The 14,027-nt window shown below is 39.7% G+C and overlaps 1 protein-coding gene across 1 annotated transcript in view; it reads left to right on the forward strand.

Annotated features, from left to right (window-relative positions):
- Nucleotides 1-14,027, forward strand: part of LOC149564504 (uncharacterized) — a 195,798-nt gene that overhangs the window by 1,063 nt on the left and 180,708 nt on the right. The gene's annotated exons all lie outside the window — the stretch shown is intronic.

Below are 14,027 nucleotides of genomic sequence, written 5' to 3' on the forward strand. Positions count from 1 at the left end.
AAACATTGTTCTACAGGAAGGCTTAAAGACTCGACGTAGGGTTTTTTAATTGCCTATAAAAAAAGATTTTTTTTATATTTGATCGGTGATAATTGCTTTTGACTGGAGCCTTGAACTAGTAGGATCACAATGGGAACCCATCCTCCTTGATTACGATAGGGAAACCATCCTCCCCACTTGTCTCTTTATCACTCCTCTCGCCCTTCACATCCATCAATGACATGCCTGCCTAGAGAGCTAGTCATGGCATGAACATCATGTGACCCTTCTAGGGATTTGAACCTTGGTTGCATTATTAACAATGCTACCACATAATCATCCCGCTATGTGATGAAATCTATAAAACAAACATATTGTATTGGAGAGGCTAATATAAATCAAATGGATGCCAATAAGAAACTCTTGATTTAGGAGGCACTAGATAAAAAAGGTCAGTTTGGGCCCTGCAATGACTTTCCAAACCATTTGAAGTGCTTAGTCTAGATAAAATTGCATGATTGTAGAGCACACTTGGTATTCAAAATTTACATCAAGGGATGTAAGGTGAAAGCCACTTATCTCCTTTTTTGGAGTTTAATTGCCAAAAGGAGTATTACTTTACTATTTTCAATCTTCCCATCAAGACTTGCAAGAATGCATAGATATTTTGTGCAAGTGTTGACAAGGTATGACCTCAATTATAGCCAAAAATTTTCATAGTCTGCATAGCTTAGATTGAGTTTTTCTTTGACTTGAGTCCAGGAAAGCCAATGGGAATTAAACTTGTAGTAAAGATCCCAAAGGTGCCTAGTTCCACTTTGGAAAACTAAAGATACAGTATCCAAGTGGTAGCTACGAATAGCTTAAAAAACTAAGGTACTGATTCTCTCTAGAAATCAGTGGATGTTGGTGCAATGTGTTTTGATTCTCAGTTCTCCACGGATTCTTTGTGGATATGCCCAAGAAGTGCCTCCCGAGCCTGCAGGTGCATCCACAGAGCCTCCGTGGGCATCCAAACACATCCTATGATTCTGAATGATTGAAGTCTGAATCTAATTAGTGAATCTTGAGTCTTGGCTCTTGATTTATCAACAGTGAATTGTGAACTAAGTTCTGATTTTGTAATTCAAATTGCATTGGAATCTTGAATGCAAGTAATTTACTAATTATTTATTTCAATTTGTATATTTGTGTTTGTGAAGTTTGAAGTTGAACTATCAATGGTGAATTATCATACTATGGAATGATTTTTTGTATATTTCTTGCATTTCTGGATGCTCACACACACACACACACACACAGGCACGCACACATGCACACACACACACACATGTACACACATAGACGCATCCAAAATCCGAAAAAAAATCATGCATCCGTGCACTGATTCTCGCATCCGCATCCGCATCAATGTCGACAACTTAGTTATAAAATAAATGATGAGAGACCACCATATAGACTATTGTTTGATGGATAAACCATTGCAAAATATATTCCGATTCTATTGAAGTCATGATTTGATAGTTTTCTAAGATTTCCAAATGGTTTATGGCACAAAGGTACCATGTGATACAGAGTAGGGCATGGCAATTAGACTATTGATATCATAGTTTACAAGAATGGGCTCATTCCTTCCTCACAACCTAAACAAGCAATCATATTAGAATGTTTCATTCTTAAGGACAGATAGACCTTAGCATTTTAAAAACTTCCAATTGACATGAGTTCATTTTAGGTTGGTTTCCAACCAACTCTCCACCATCACCCTTCACAAAAACAAGATCCCTTCAAATGGAGCTTTGCTCATCCAAGGCCTTCAAACCCCTAAGATGCGTTAATATTTCACAACTTGCACTCTGACTTTGGAGACACCTTAGCAAGGATAATTTTAGTGACGAATATTTGGCAATTGGCTAATTTGACCTATTAGGGACCTTGAATCTAGCAAAAAAAATTGCACATTAGGGGTGGCCATGTTACCCATACTTAATGAAAATTGGGTCCCATGCTTAGGCCAATCGCCAATAATGATACATAATTATTTTTATTTGGGTGATGACTTCGCCAATGGAATCTAATCTTTCCACGTGACAAATTAAATATTTTTGCATACAATTTCTGAGGCTTTTCTTATTCGATGGTCACATTCGTCAAAATGTGGTAAAACTTTAAGTTAGGTTATATGTTAAGTACATAGACTTGGCACGTGTTGCTATTCTGTAATGGGCACCCCTGGATGTCCCAAAAAACTAAACCAATTTGCTGAAAGGAATTTTGTCAAACAGTTTGCATTCAACCTCTTATTTCTCCGTTTAATGTTTTAAACCCCTTATAACTCCGGAAATCAAACGTTTATTTGTTTGTTGTGTTTTGTGCATGGAATTGGTATCATACAACATAAACAAGAAAGAAACTACAATAATATGCAAAGTGAAAATGAACTGCTACTAATAAAATGTTATTTTCAGAATTCATAAAACCAAATATGTGGCAGATTTATCAACTCACTAATTACTTCAGCAGTATTGACATAATACTCCAGCCCATGCTTTCGAACTTGCTGCTACAGTGCTTTGTCCTTCAATCAGTCCACTACCTTCGTAATATCATTCCCTCAAAGCGGCATAAGCGTCGGAAAAGTGGTGAAGAAGATATGAGCAAAATACCAAATCTGCCTGTAGCTGGAAATGCAACTAAAGTGCCTGATAATGAAGCCAATAACAAAGAATTCCAACGGCCAAACCCCAAGGGAATGATGTCTAGAATGTTACAAGAGAGGATAGACGTCCTCAAATGCCAAGAACGAAGCTGCAACTCATATACCAATTTCTTCTCATATTCAACCTGGCTAATGAAGCCACAAATGCTTCCTTTTATTCCATTTCCAAGGGTCCGCTCAACTCGTATGGGCAATGTGGGATAAAAGATGTGTAGTATATAAAACATATATTAAAATACCCCTTATGTCTCCCTTGGGTACACATCCCCATAAAATAAATATTAAAGTAACACTTTAATATTTTACAATTAAATTAGATGTTACTTTAATAAAACTTCAGGCATTAAAATGTATTAGCAATCGGACTCCGAATAATGCGAGTGATAGCTCATTGGAAAGCTCTCATCAAGGAGTATCAAATCCAATCACCAAAATTGACCTGCACTGTGCCCTGCCGACTTACTAAAAATAGTAAGTATGCCTGAAACTGAGTAAATCAACTTCGTTTTGACCCAAACTAGAAATGACTAGGCCAAAACACTCCAGGATCCCATTAAACCCTTCGTTAGCCCTCGAGACCATGTAGAACAAGGCTAACGCACACACACTTGGTCAACTGCTAAAATGGGGACATTACAGTTCACCCCCCTTGAAATTGCTTGTCCTCAAGCAATCTCAGTCCAGCCTGTTGAATAACCTGCTCACTCTCCCATGTAGAATCTTCCATCGACAGGTCTCTCCATCTGACCAAATGCTCCTTCACTATCCTGTTTCTAAGCTTCCTCTCTCTGGTGTCCAGAATAGCCTCGAGTACTAACACAAGCTTCCCCTCCTCATCCAAAGGGGGTAAATCTGCAGAAGGCACTACATTCTGACCAATGGCTTTCTTAAGCCTAGACACATGAAACACATTGTGCACTCAATTGCCCTTTGGAAGCTCAAGCTCATAGGCGACTTTGCCCACTTTGCGAATCACCCTGTAGAGACCATAAAATCTAGGTTTCAACTTTTCAGCTCCGCTCTTCTTGAGTGATGACTGTCTATATGGTTGTAGCCTCAAGTAAACCATATCCCCTACCTCGAAGCTACGCTCTATTCGGTGTTGATCAGCATACAATTTCTGTTGATTCTGGGCCTGTTGTATATTCTCTTTGAGCACTTTCAGGATGTCCTGACTATCCTGCAATAAGTTTTTGGCTTTGGGCACTCTACTGTCCCCCAAAACTAAATCGGTGAAGCTAGGTGCTTCATAACCATAGAGTGCCATGAAAGGAGTCATCTTGATGGACATATGATAAGTGGTGTTATAACAATACTCTCCCATATGCAACCATCTGATCCAAGCCTTTTGTTGTGCAGTTACATAGTTCCTCAAATATCCTTCCACCCATTTATTCACAATCTCTGTTTGCCCATCTGTTTGTGGATGATAACTAGTGCTAGGTGTAAGATTTGTACCACACAACCTAAACAACTCTTGCCAAAAAACACTCATAAACTTACTATCCCAGTCGCTGACAATGAATCTGGGCAGCCCATGTAACCTGAATATCTCTCTAAAGAAAAGATCTGCCACCTGTGCTGCTGTGTAAGTGGACGGAATAGCAAAGAAGTGAGCAAACTTCGTCAAGCGGTCCACCACCACAGACGCAATCTCTTCCCTACACTCGTGGTAAACCAGTGATGAAGTCCATCGAAATACTTTCCCATTTCCTATCAGGAATGGACAAGGGCTGTAATAAATCTGCAGGAAATGTGTGCTCTCCCTTATTCTATTGACAAACCACACACTCCCTGACATACCTCTGAACATCATCCTCGAGCCCTTTCCATGAAAACCGCTCTCGGATCTACCTGTAGGTCTTGAAGACCCCCGGATGTCCAGCTGTGGGTGCATCATGAAATGCCTTCAGTATCGCCTCTCTCAAATGTGATGACGGAATCAAATAAACCCTGTCCTGAGCTCTGATCAATCCATCTATCACCTCATAGTGATCATCCTGTATGGTACCTAAAATCAATCCAGAAGCCCAAGCATCTCTGACATACTCTGCTATAATCCGATCTCTCCAATCTCCTAAAATCTCTGCCAGAGCACATAAGTGAGGTCTCCGAGATAAGGCATCAGCCACCACATTTTTCTTACCTTTGACAAACTCTATGTCAAAGTCATAAGCCTGCAATTTAGTCACCCATTTTTGTTGCCGGTCATTAAGATCACGCTGGCTCATGAAGTATTTAATACTGTTGTGATCAGTCTTGATCACAAAATGTCCACCTACCAAATATGATCGAAATTTGGCCAATGCATGTATTATGGCCAACATCTCCCGGTCATAGGCAAAATAACTCTTCTCAACTCCCCGGAGCTTCCTACTCTCGAATGCAATGGGATGCTTCTCCTGCATCAATACTGCTCCAATCCCATCACCTGATGCATCACAATGAAGCTCAAAAGGCTTCGTGAAATCCGGTAGAGCTAGAACTGGACATGAAGACATTACCTGCTTGAAATGCTCAAAACACCTCTGTGCTGCCCCTGTCCACACGTAGGCTCCTTTCCTGGTAAGGTTTGTCAAGGGTGTAGCAATCTGTGAGAATCCCTTAACAAACTTCCTATAAAAACCACATAAACCAAAGAATCCTTTAAGCTGTGTAAGGTTTGTGGGAGTAGGCCACTCTACAATAGCTCTAATCTTTTCAGGATCAACCCGAATGCCATCTGCACTAATGATATGCCCAAGGTAAAGGAGCTTAGTCATGCCAAACTCACATTTAGATTCCTTGGCATACAATGACTCTCCCTCCAGAATAGATAACACCTTCTCCAGATGATGTAAGTGCTCCTCCCAGGTCTTACTGAGACCAAGATGTCATCAAAGAAGATCAAGACAAATCTCCTCAGCTGCTTCCTGAATACCTGGTTCATACAACTTTGAAATGTAGCGGGTGCATTGGTTAGATCAAATGGCATAACCATGAACTCAAAGTGGCCATAGTGACATTGGAAGGCTGTTTTCTCAATGTCCTTTGCTCTCATCCTGATCTCATGGTATCTGGATCGCAAATCAATTTTGGTGAAGAAGCATGCCCCATGCAACTCATCAATCAGCTCATCAATCCTAGGAATGGGATACTTGTTTTTAATTGTTTTCTTATTTAGTACCCTGTAATCGATGCACATGCGCATCGTCCCATCCTTCTTCTTTACCAATACTACTGCTGAAGAAAAGGGGCTCTTACTGGGCCTGATATGCCCCATCTCCAACAAATCCTTAATCGCCTTCTCTATCTCATCCTTGTGTTCCTTAGGATGACGATAGGGAGTAATCATAACTGGTTTGGCTCCCTCTTCGAGCTCAATAACATGTTCCATCCCTCTGTCAGGAGGAACCCCATGAGGAATATCGCTAAATACTTTAGTGTGTCTATCAAGTATCTTCTGGATATCTGGTGGATGACTCTTTTCTTGTGGCTCTGGTGAAGTTGGCATAATGTAGCACTCTGCCGCCCACTCTATGTCATCATGACGAAAAAGTCTCTGCATTCTCCTCAAGGACACTACTCTGCAACCTCCATCTGAAAGACCTCTAAGTACCACAGTTCTGCCCTCATGCTGGAATCTGATCTCCAATTTCGCTAGGTTGAGTGTGAACTCCACTAGTGAAGCCATCCATGTCATGCCGAGGATGACATCATAATCTCCCATGTCCACAACATAGAACTCATCCTTCAACTCGTAGCCATCTCCAAACCCGATGTGAAGATTAGATATCTTCCGAGTGCATAATAATTTATCACCGTTAGCCACCATGACTCTAAACCCATCATGCTCCTCTGTTTGTAACCCTCTCCTGGCTACCAACTGTGCATCTATGAAGTTATGTGTAGCCCCAGTGTCAATAAGAGATATCACTTTCTGCCCCTGGATAGTAGACCTGACCTTAAATGTGATTGCCTTTTGGGCCCCTGTCAAGCGTGCCAATGATCTATCATCCTTAGGAATGCTGCTCTCCTCTATAGTGTTACCCTCATCTGAATCGGAGTGCTGATCCTCCCCCTTTGATTCTGAATCTTCTGCTGAAAAATACTCCATTTGATTTGCCTTAGCCTTGAGAGAACATTTATGAGATAAGTCCCAAGGCTCTCTACAATGGAAGCACAGCTTCTTCTTTCGAAGTTCATTCAAGGTTTCATTGTCTAGTCCTTTTGATCCTTCTTTGGGTTTGCTATACACTTTCTGAAACGATTTTTTGTCTTTGTCCTTGCGGTAGGAAGAATCTGTTGAATGGTTTTTTCCTTTGTATACCGAAGGGGCTAAATCTTGTGCCTTTTTAGTTGCTTCAGCTAAGGTGAGTGGATCATGTCCCTTCACCCAACCTCGTAATGGATCAACAAGACCATCACAAAATAACACCACCAATCTCCTAGGAGAGATATTAGTAACAAGTAAAGACAAGCGCTGAAACTCGGCAATGTAAGCATCCACAAAACTTGACTGTTTTAACTGTGCTAGTTCCTTGAAATGTAACTCGGGATCCCTAGTGTAAAATCTCTCAATCAATGTTTCGGTGGATTCTTCATAGGATGTAATCTGATTATGCCCCAAAGTCACCATGCCATGATGCCACTATTCATGTTGCCATGATGCCACCATTCATGTGCAATGCCATCCAAGTGCATAGCCGCATACTTGATAGCCTCCTCCTTAGGCATAGGATTTAGCTGCAAGTATGTATCTACCTTCTGCACCCAAGCTCGTGCAGTCATCTTCTCTGAAGCATCATAATAAGGTAAGGAAACTTTTCCAACTCGCTTTCTCAGCTCAAAGTTTTGATTCCTCCCTCCTACTCTAGGCATGTGTCTCATCCTCAAGTCCATATAATCTTTGAGGGAAATATCCGCCTGAAAGTCCGGTCCACTAGCCTCCCAGTCCCTCCTAAACTGATCATGTAAATCGTTAATCTGCGGTTCGTTTACTGGTTGAACCGGATCTCTGGGTGGGAAGGTGGGTAGAAGAGGTCTCGAGCTCGCAGTCCGCGCTGGGCGTGCAATGTGTCTAAAGTTATCAGCCTCATTCCCATTGTTGCCGTGTCCATTATTACCATTAATGTTATTCTCAGGACCATTGTTATTGCCTTGGCCTCCATGGTTATTGTTTCCCCCATTGTTATTGTTTCCCTCATTTTTATTGTTTCTGTTGTTGGCATCACCTGGATTAATAGTGACACCCATCTGTCTAGCCATGAGCTGCAACATCATGTCCATTCGCCTATTCTGCTCCTGCTGCATATGCTGCCCCTGCTCTAATGTATCCAGTAATTGTCTGAACATTACGTCCCCCTAATCTGGACCAGCATTCCCGCCTCCGCCTGATCCTATATTCCTGTCATCTCAATCACCCATATTGTTGTCCTGATCAAAGAATATCTCCTTTGTGTCTGTATGGCTGGATTCAATGTCCCCCTGCACGGATGTACTAGACTATTTGCTTTGCAAGTTTGAAATCCTATTTTGTCTTGCTCTGGTATCGCGGAAATTATAAGGCCCCTATCGCATGCTCAAACATAAATGCTTAGCCTTTGTTTTTTTAATTTCTGATTTTAGTGTTTTGACATTTCGTCAAACACTTTTCCCTCTATCCGGCTGTTCCAAATTCCCTATAAGACCTCCACAGGATGGCAGGACTTATAGCTCTGATACCACTGTAATGGGCACCCCTGGATGTCCCAAAAAACTTAACCAATTTGCTGAAAGGAATTTTGTCAAACAGTTTGCATTCAACCTCTTATTTCTCCGTTTAATGTTTTAAACCCCTTATAACTCCGGAAATCAAAAGTTTATTTGTTTGTTGTGTTTTGTGCATAGAATTGGTATCATACAACATAAACAAGAAAGAAACTACAATAATGTGCAAAGTGGAAATGAACTGCTACTAATAAAATGTTATTTTCAGAATTCATAAAACCAAATACATGGCAGATTTATCAACTCACTAATTACTTCAGCAGTATTGACATAATACTCTAGCCCATGCTTTCGAACTTGTTGCTACAGTGCTTTGTCCTTCAATCAGTCCACTACCTTCGTAATATCATTCCCTCAAAGCGGCATAAGCGTCGGAAAAGTGGTGAAGAAGATATGAGCAAAATACCAAATCTGCATGTAGTTGGAAATGCAACTAAAGTGCCTGATAATGAAGCCAATAACAAAGAATTCCAAAGGCCAAACCTCAAGGGAATGACGTCTAGAATGTTACAAGAGAGGATAGACGTCCTCAAATGCCAAGAACGGAGCTGCAACTCACATACCAATTTCTTCTCATATTCAACCTGGCTAATGAAGCCATAAATGCTTCCTTTTATTCTATTTCCAAGGGTCCACTCAACTCATATGGGCAATGTGGGATAAAAGATGTGTAGTATATAAAACATATATTAAAATACCCCTTATGTCTCCTTTGGGTACACATTCCCATAAAATAAATATTAAAGTAACACTTTAATATTTTACAATTAAATTAAATGTTACTTTAATAAAACTTCAGGCATTAAAATGTATTAGCAATCGGACTCCGGATAATGCGAGTGATAGCTCATCGAAAAACTCTTACTGAAGAGTATCAAATCCAATCACCAAAATTGACCTGCATTGTGTCCTGCCGACTTACTAAAAATAGTAAGTATGCGTGAAACTAAGTAAATCAACTTCGTTTTGGCCCAAATTGGAAATGACTAGGCCAAAACACTCCAAGATCCCATTAAACCCTTCGTTAGCCCTCGGGACCATGTAGAACAAGGCTAACGCACACACACTTGGTCAACTGCTAAAATGGGGACATTACATATTCCAGAGACTTTTCAAGGAACTTTTAATCTTTTCAAACTTGGCCCAAAATAGATTTGATTGTGGACAGATGTCATTCCTTCTCTAAAACTTGTTGTCCTCTAACATTTTGGCCCGAAATAGAGTTTATACCGTTGATTTAGGATCATCTAACAGTTATTAAAAAGGGTTATTGTGTTTTAAATGATATAAAATTATGGTTGCTAGGTATTTGTACTTTTGGTCACGATTTTCTTCAATAATGAAAGATTCGCTAAGGCTTTACAAAATTTTCATATGATGGAAACAAAATTGTGAATAAAATCATTTTTTTTCCAGTGTAACCCGGGTGTGCGCACTCGGTGCACGTACGCACCCAGTGTGGGTGCGTCGAGCACCCAAGTACCCCCCGCGAGCCGAAAAAGCGCTGCCGCACCTCGGTTGCACCGGTCAAGCACCCGGGTGGGAGGTGAGACTCGGGTGCTCGGGTGTGGGGGTGAGTGCATGGGTGCTCACAGGGTGCGATTGGCTGACTAGCCCAAAAAGTTATAAAAAAAAATACTTTTTGCATTTCTTTTTTAATTTGTTTTTTAAGCAAGCTAACCCTTCGGATGATTAGAAAGCACTTGGGATGATTCCATTTTCATTATTGACATTTTGTCATTTTATTGATTGTACTCACTTTGATATGGCTATGATACATTATTTCATTTCACTGTTTCATGCTATTCGGCTCATTGTCATCATGACCATCTTTATGATATATGATATTCATATTTGAACAATGAATTTTGAATCTTGCATCTTGAACTAAGTTAATTTGTTAAATGGTCATTGGTAATGGTTATGAAGTTTCAAGTTTCAAGTTTGAACTTATGGTTTGTGAATTGCATTTCAATTTTCTCTCTTCAACTATATTTGGTATGTTATATAATATATTGAAGTATCATTTCATAATTAGCATTTGCAGTCATATATATATATATTATGCAACCCCCTCGCCCCTCTCCCCCCCACCTGCACCTCCGCTGTCCCCAATTTAAGGCCCTTTTTTTTCCCGCACCCGAAACTCGTCCCGACATCCCCCCGCACCCCCGCACCGGTGTAACACTGTTTTTTTCCTACTTTGAAAATAAAATCACCAATAGAAATTAAAATTTTCCTCTTGAAATAATGTTGGATTCGCCAAAGTTTTATACTTTTTTCCAAAGGGGGGTTCATGAAAGTTATCCGTGCACCTTCCTTAGGGCAAGTGGACATAGCATAGTCAAGCCAACAATGATCCTTTGAATCTCTGGTTTCCCAAACTGAGAGGCACTCTCCACGAGCAGGCTCATTTCCTAGTAGCCCTTGCAGATGACAAAACAGGGCACAACTTTCAAGACATCACAGATATCCACCGACCACATATTCAAATACCCTTCTGGGAGTTACAAAGCATAGACAAAATGATGACAGGGTTTTGGAACACTTCAGTCAATAATTGACTGGTAATATGCTCTTTAGGCAATTTGGACATTTTTCCAAAGCAACTCTTGGCTCTCACCACTCCAAACTCAAAATCTCTTCTCCATGGGTTTACCAAAGTAGTTTTTAGTCTGAATCACAAATTCCATGGCTTGGAATGATCATTTTCCCTTCATTTTACAAAACCCTCACTCCTGTCCAGTCAATTAAGCCAAAAACACAGGGTTAGCAGGTTAAGGCATCATTAAAGTGACTACAAACACCATTCAATATGCCTGCAAGTTTCACAATCATAAGCTGCACCCCTAAAGTCTTCATTCTACCAATTTAGAAGAAATTCCATTGGTGGGAAGTGCCACAAATCACTAATTTTGTGTCCAAGCCCTCATTGGCAAGGGTTTCAGACCCAGTTATAGGAAAAATGCCATATCTCGCTTAAATCTTCACAAAAATCAATGAAGCCAGATGCATATGACAGGTAATACATTGCTTCATCTTCTACAATCAATTTCAGGTCATAATGTCACTGTAAAAGGCTGTACAGCTAACTGTTACGGTCACAGGTTTGGTAAAAACGTGGGAACAGTCAAGTTTTTATTGATTGATCTTTCTCTCAATACATTTCCAACCGCTTTGGTTGATGCCATAGGGTTTATTTAAGGTTGGGCAATCCCTTCCAACTGTTATCAACTGACCTTTGAAATGTAACCAACATCAAAACCACTTTTGCCTGCTGGAGCACTTTGCTTGACAACTTTTCTTGCAACTTCTGCAGTTTGAATTAAAATTTCACAATTGATCCTAAATGACCTAAAATCATGAGCATTCGTCTTCCTAGATCTTATTCCACCTCATAACAAGAATCTACAGGAATCTTCTCCTACTAGACCCAAATTACATCAAATTGACAATAAGAGCAACATTATCAATTTTCGCACAACATTACATCCTACTGACCAAATGGCCAACTTAGATGCTCAATACTAAGGAATGGTCTATTAAGACCTTATTACATCACAAAAGAAAAAACACTCAAAAACTTGAGACTATATTTACATGATTTGACATGGTGCCCCTGCACCATACCCTCGGCTAGAAAATGATCCCAATTCCCTTGAGAATTTGTATTGCTGTAGATCATACTTGATTACTTCATCTTCTGGTTCTTCAAATGCAGTTTCATCCAATAGTCCTTCCATTGATTCAAGAATTGGAAACATGCATCATCTGTCCCCTTTGACTAGTTCCTTCTGTGAGAATGATGTCCTCCACTTAGTGGATGTTGTTGAAGGATCTCTTCATGTGGAAATGTAGCTAAACCCTTCTTCATACCTGCAAACATAACCTTCTTATCCATGTCTTGGATTGTTCTCTTGAGCCTTGATATACACTTGAACTTACCATTTTGGCCTTGCCATTTACCTTTATTCACTCTTCCTTTTGCCTTCATCTCTTGCATCAGGTACTTCTTGATGTGAGTTTTGTTCCACTACAACATTGATGAAATGCTAAATCTCCAACTCTCTCTTGAATAAGTTCACTTCTCATGCTAAGCTTGCAAAGTAAGAACATGAAATGACTTCAAGGTTCCTTCAATTGTGGATAGTCGCTCAATGAAATAATGTGATTTATTAGGATCACTAAGGGGACTTACATTGTTTGATCAATGGATATCAACTTCTATAGAATTGACTTCACACTGTGCAATGAAAATCTCTTACTTGAACTAAGACTTAACTTCTTCTACTTCTACTCCTAACTTATGAATGCAAGGAAGTATGGATGAACTTGGACTCTATTGGATGCAATCTTGTCAATGCCTCCACCCACCTAATGCAAGCTTCTAAGGTACTCAAATGATTTTCAAATTAATATTTCCTCTTCAATCCCATTAATGCATGGAAACTAAAGATTGAATATCAATTGAAGTTGAGTATTTTCACTAGCTCACCACACAAGGCACACTTAAAATTAGCAAGAGTCAGTGGCCTAGGTTTGTTTGAGTCATGCGAGTTCATCCACAAACAAAATAAAAATAAATCTACTCCAAGTAAAGGATTGAGGAAACCATGCAACACTCCAAAGCAACATTAAATAATCCACCTTGAATACCAACATAAATCATCAATCACTTTGATAGTATTATAACAACAATTTGATCAAATCTCTCCCTTCACTAACCTACAACTACTTCTAGCACTCTAATCTAGCCTCCTCCAATCCAATGAGTTACAAATGAGAAGGCCTTGGCCTTTTGTAGGTGTTCAATTACAATGAAGGGTCAAGATTGATTCAAGATCAAGAACCAAGGTTAACTCCTACAAAACCTAATTAAGGTAGCCATCATAATAAAGGTACCACCCTATGGGCTTGTTGTTCATTTTTCACACATGTTCAAATGAAGGAATATATGCTTATTACTTTCAAAGTAATTTTCAGAAAATACATCAAAGAAAGGTATTTTATTCATTTGAAATAATGTTCAGTATTTGCATGATGGAGTAAATCATGACAGAAATTAAAATGCTGAAAGTAAATTTCTCTCACACATCTGACTGTGAGAGTAGTCTCTACATGCTGACATACATCTATATCCTACTGAAATCAATAACTGAATAGAAGGATAAAAGGAGAAAGGATCATGGGCACTAGTCATTGCCTGTAATGACTGGTGATATGGCATGCAACTGCATCCATCCTCTCGCTGCTCCAGACATCGCCCGTTCTGTGCTTCCAATCCCTGTATTCACAAAGAAGAGAATGGGTTAGATCCAATGGATCTAAGAAATGCTGATGACTCACTCAAATCTCATATTTAACATCTTACATGCTATTCATCTCAGTAAGATATAGATATACACCAGCAAACAGAGACGTCAATCATGAAGTACAAAAGTATTAAAGGGACGAACTGTCAAAAGTTTTGAAATCTTTTGTTTCACTCGTACAACAAGAATGAAAGCCGCGGTGATAAGATTCAGATACAGCAAAAGATAACTATTTTTCAGCCAGTGAAAAGAATGTGTCATACAGGTCA

This window comes from Cupressus sempervirens, chromosome 3, assembly GCF_028749045.1.
Source record: "Cupressus sempervirens isolate cs-2001-9-10 chromosome 3, ASM2874904v1, whole genome shotgun sequence".
In the NCBI taxonomy this organism is placed as follows: Eukaryota; Viridiplantae; Streptophyta; class Pinopsida; order Cupressales; family Cupressaceae; genus Cupressus; species Cupressus sempervirens.